The sequence below is a fragment of the Electrona antarctica genome (genome assembly GCF_951216825.1).
Source record: "Electrona antarctica genome assembly, chromosome: 1".
NCBI classification, from domain to species: domain Eukaryota; kingdom Metazoa; phylum Chordata; class Actinopteri; order Myctophiformes; family Myctophidae; genus Electrona; species Electrona antarctica.
This window is the reverse complement of record NC_136806.1, coordinates 22,580,555-22,586,554: the sequence shown is the minus strand read 5'-3', so window position 1 is coordinate 22,586,554 and position 6,000 is coordinate 22,580,555.

Genomic DNA, 6,000 nt, shown 5'->3' with positions numbered 1-6,000 from the left:
GCCTGCTACATCTGTAAACAATTTAACGTCAACATAAATAATTCCAACATTGAATTCACGTACAATTCTAACATTGAATTTACTTACTGTTGACATTTTTGCCGTACGTACTGCATTAAACTCAAAACAGACCATTTCAAACCAGAATTGTGCCGAATATTTTAGGCTTCCTTCCACTAAACGCAAGTTATTATACGTCACCCAACTTTAGTGGCCATGCGACCTCATTCTGCTCAGCAACAACTAGCTGTTATAGTCAAAACGACCACTATGGCTGAAGAAGTGTTGAGTGAAATGAAATAAAAAGATAACAAAAAGCTTTCAGTTACAGCAGCTACCGATATACCCGCATTACCCGGTCGAATGCGTAAGGAGTTTTTAAAAAATCGCTACGACCTGCATGAAAACATGACAGGGCAAAACGCATCGACGCGTGTGTGTGCGTGTGTTTTAAAGCTGCGTCACGAACTGAATTTATACCAAAGCGGTGATTAGGCTGATGCCAAAGAGTATACATCCGACAAGAAAGTAGATCCACTTCACATCACTGAATAAAAACTTATATTTGTATTTAATTGAACTGATGGGTCATAATTTCAAAACATGGTGAGCAAAAGTAGATTCAATGTCTTCCCTTCTCACTGTAACCTAAAAAGTAAAAACCTACATATTATATGATGTTGATGTTTATGCCATAACACTGCGTTTTAACAGCGGGCGAGCAATTATGGTATGTATTAGTAATTAGTTTTGAAGAACTTGCTTGTACACTTTTCACAAGCAAGTTACTGAAAGACTTTCAGTGAAACTTTCATACTTTGTCGATTGTCGTACGACGGTGCCGTGCGCCCAACACAATAGCCAATCTACACGATCAAAACGCGTCGCGGATGCGATGCTTGTGGGTTTGTAGATCTGTGTTCGGCGCGCGGCGCGACACCGTCGTACCGCCGAAGCAAAAATCAGGCACCAAAACAGTCGACGTCACGAACAACTGTCTGCTGCGGATGGTTATTCAACTGGATGTAACAAGCAAGTGTCGCAAACCGGATAGATCCGGAACGTGGTGTGTTGGTATTGCCGGATCTACTTCCAGTATACTGCAGTGCTATGTGATTATGTGATTGATTTTGAACAATGGAAAATAGCCAAGTCATCTATCCACTTCTTTTTATTTATTTGGCTCTTATTCAAGACCATCTTTAGTCTCAGTTTAGATACGTCATTTAGACTAGTAGAGCAACTGTGGAGCCTTAACAGCTATTTGTTATCCCAGTTTTTATTTTACACAGACTGCAGTAAGTGATAGGCAACAAAACAACAGTGCACTGTTTGTGACACGACGACAGAACAGAAATACCCAGAAAGAGTATGACCACTGATATATTATCAACGGGAAAACACATATGGTAGCCTATGGAAAAGTACCAGGAGTGGTAGTAGGTATAATTTAAGTTACACTGCCGAGCAGCAGAGGGAGTATTAATACCCCCCCCCCCCCTTAAAATAGACTAGTTTGGACAGCTTTTTCACATGCAACCACTCTTACAACAGCTATAGCTATATGCCGTTGATTAGATTGTTTCAGTCCCCTGCAACCACAAATAACTGTTACTAATCCCTATCAGTTTCAGTGGGACATGGCGACCACTGGCCCCTAGGTAGCCTACATTTCTATTTCATATGGTAAACGAGACAGAGTATTTGACATTTATTTTAATGAGTTGATCATCAGAGCCTTCTGTTCTTGGCAGACCTCGAGGTGTGGTGGGAGCATAGGGTGGGTGGGAGCCTAGGAACTGTGCTCCTGTCAATTTGCATTGAGTGCCCCCCACTGGCCACTGCCCAGTGTGTTAATTAAGGATACATGGATGGGATTTGGACTGAAGGATACAGTTGTGGTATGCTGGATAACTGATTAAAAGGACGCTGGACACAGGGTCCATAACATCCATGAAGGCCCCTGGGCCAGCAATGTTTTGGGCCCCCCATAGCACATGTGTGCGCAACAATGACCAATGAAATGGTAAATGGTGCATTTATATAGCGCCTTTATCCAAGGCGCTTTACATAGATTGTGCATTACATTCACCCATTCACACACACATTCATACACTGATGGCGGCGGAAACCATGCAAGGTACCAACCAGCACATCAGGAGCAATTAGGGGTTCAGTGTCTTGCTCAAGGACACTTCGACACTAACTCTGGGTGAGCCCGGGTTCGAACTGGCGACCTTGCGGTTACCATCTGGAAACTCTACCCCTGAGCCACCGCCGCCAGGGCTCCAGATGCCCTTATCAGGGCTTCAAACCTAGTACCAGTTTCCCCAAAGGGCCCCTAAGAGCCAAGGGCCCCTGGGCCGTGGCCCAATGGCTAATTTAGCCCTAGCTGGACGCCCTGAGTAGCCTATGATCACAATGTACCAACAAACATTTACATAAGGTGAAATATAGTGAGCTTGATGATGATTATACTAGAACATTTGGAAGTTCTGAAACAATTGGCCATTGATTGATTAAAAAAAAAAAAAAAGATTATTATAATTATTTGAGGAATAGTTAACTACGGGCAAATAGAAAGCTGATCTCATGCAAAACCGTAGCATTTGCTTCATATCTGCTCTTTGTCTGTATTTCCTAGATAAAAATATAGTAACCAATGTCTAACCAATACTGACTTGTATGCCTGGCTGTGATCAAAGAGGGGATACATGCAAGTTAGTTCTTTTACCTAGCCTATATGGAACAGCTACTGTACAAGCATAGGGTGACATAACAGTTCATCCATGAAAGTGAAACCAGTTAATGATTATGTTCTGGTGTACCCTGTTCGATTGTGTCCTGTAATTATACTTATGGGCAGTTCAATAAGAGCCCCTGTTACATCAAGCATGACGTGATACATCAGCCCAACACCAAAGCATTAATAGTGGGTAAGGGCATTATTCAACAGCCAGACACTGGGGGAGACAGACGGATACACAAAACAATCCAACAACTGGATACTTCCCTGAGCTGATCCATGGACAATTACTATCACTTTACAAACTATTTTGAAGTAACTTTTAGTTTTGAGAGCAACGTTTTTGCTATGGATTGAAAATATTATTTGATATTCACATTGATGACCAATTTTGACTAGTTTTGAGTTTGGTAACTTTACCATTTCAACTTATGATGAGAATGATTGTTGAAAGCAGGATACCATTGTCTGGCCTAGAATGATGAAGACCCACAGACAGACAACTGGACAGTCAACCAAAGGAAACAGCTAACAACCAATACTTTACAGATCAACATCAGTACCAAGTGGTCAACCCAAGTCAAAAGAACAGCATCACAAGTTTGTCTCCCGGAAAGCAGCCTGTGATGGAGCACTTTTTCACACCTGTCCACACTCCCTCTAACCGGGATGAGATCACGCCACAGAAGCACCATCACCAGCGTCATCACCAACAGCCACAGCATCATCACCACTCTTATCACCAAGATGCAGAGTTACAAAGGTAATGATAATGATCTTTATTTATGTAGCAACTTTCATCATAAAAACAAGTAGGCTACCTAAAACACTTTGTAAGCAGGGGAATACAATTAATGGTGCTTAAAACTATCTACAGATTCAGCCTTTTAGGTAGGATGCGTTATTTCAGGTTTAGTATGGAGGATTGTGTGTGAAGCTATACAGGGAAAACACAAGTCTCAGAATCGTAGTTTTAGAACAAATAGGTGCAAATATATTTGTAATACATATGTCTAGCTTTTTTGATGAAGTTAATTATCCTAATTCCGATGATCTAAACATGAAGTATAAAGTGGAAAGGTTTTTAAAGTGTAGCAGAGTAGCTCTGTATGAACCCCAGCAGCCTTTATGAGCAGGGGGTATTCTCCTGTGAATGACTGGTAGTTGATTGGTTTCTCTCGCATGCAGGAGACCTGCGTTATGTAGCGATATATTCAAATGATCCAATCCTTACCTACGTTACTAACCAATCTATTATTTTCCCAGGACATGATTACATAAATGAAGGCGCATTACTGTCTAGGATTTAGGATTGTTCAACATTCTCTGTCCTTATGTTTCAGTTACACTGGCTTAGATGACAATGATAGAAACACAGATGATAGCCATGGACACCATCATCATCACGATCAGCACCATCAGCGTGGTTACCATCCCCATGAGGACCATAAACACCATGACCACCACCACCACCACCACCACCACCCTCATCATGGAGAGGAAGATGAGGCACATGAGAACCACCACACCACTGTCTCCATCTCTACAGCCTCATCTTCCTACTTCTCGTCCTCCTCTTCCTCCTCTTCATCCTCTTCATGGTACACGGATGCAGATGCCAATGACCACGCCGAACAACCACAGCATGCCCTCTCTTCTTCCAATATTGTTGAAGTGCGTGGGGGCTTCCAGGAATGTGATGGCAGAGAGCCCATAGTCTACGCCAATGTCAGTTATGACCACGTCCACGGGAGATCACAAAAGATGGAAAAACATGTTTTAAATTCTCTTCACCGGGGCCACAGCCGTAGCGATGAAGGCCTGGAACACGGGCCACTCTATAAGACAACAAGCAGTCGAAGTTTAGCTTTCAGTGAGGACAATGTTGTGCTTGGGACGTCTGTAGGCCCGCTACCTGGTAAGGGGATCCTGAAAAACATCCTGAAAGAGCCACCTCCAGATATCCGCAAGGCCAAGTCATTGGAAGTGTTGTCCCCAAGAGTGGCTAAAGGAGAAGGACAGGGTGGTGAGAAGGGGAAAGGACCTTCGCAAATAGTGATAGAGAGAGCCAGAGAGGATTTTGTGAAGGGGAAGTTGCAATTCTCAGCCTTCCTGGATGACATTACAAAGCAGGTTATTAGTCCATCTTACCTTAACGTTTTGGGGGTTACCATCGTCAAAGCTAGCGGTTCTGCCCAAGCTACTGGCCTGTCCAAACCCCAGATTTACCTGGAGAAGCACAAAGAGAGCCCAGGAGAGGAGAGGGAAGCCCAGCCTAAACAACAAACCACACAAGGCAAATCAGCTCGTAGCGACCCTCAGCCACACACCAGAAACCACCGTGGTAGTCCTCCTCCGCATCCCAGCGGGTACCGCCCTCATTCTGGGGGCAACCGAAGAGACAGGAGGTCACCCCCAACCGAGGGGCCAGCAGCAGGGGACAGATATAACAAATATGGTCCTCACCTTACTGATGGAACTAGCACCAGTCCAGAACTCATTCTCCCTAAAAGAAGTGACCATCATAAGCAACGACCCACTGCATCTCGTAGCTCACCTTCACATCCCCACCACTTAAACCCAGGTCCACCTGGCCCCAGCCACCAAAGACTAGTGAGCTCACCCCCTCCCCCAGCTTCAGTTGTGAGACCAGGCTCTGAAGCACCCAGGTCTCCCAAAAGTAAGTCACATTCCTCCAGAAGCAGAGACACAGCCTCCAGCGCCACCAGCCAGAGCTCAGAACATAGTGACCACCGCCGTGCAAAAGTTGTACACACTGATCACCCACAACAGCACAGGGTGAGTCCATTATAGATTATGTTATTTTACATTTCTATGGCATTTTCTGCTCAACAAAGGCCAGTCAGACTCACCAGTGTGTCAGGACCCCCTCTAAATGAAGTTCTTAGAAAGAGAGACAACAACTCTAAAATAACCATATGAGATAGATAGAAAAATATTGTTAAAATATTCAAGATTTTCAAAAACTTAATTGAGAGAGAAATATCATACAACCACACCTACCTACTATTAAAAAAAAAAGGTCTACCAAAAGAAACATATACAAAATGTTGACTCAGGAATCAGGACAGCTAGGAGTAGAGTAGACTGTATCAGTTTTGCAACACAAGGCCTAATACTGTATCTATGCCATATTAATTACAGACTATGCCATAACGAATTAAACAAACTAACAATTCTATGTAAGTAATAAGTGTGCATCTTTGAGTAACACTGTCAGAAAGGAATGACGG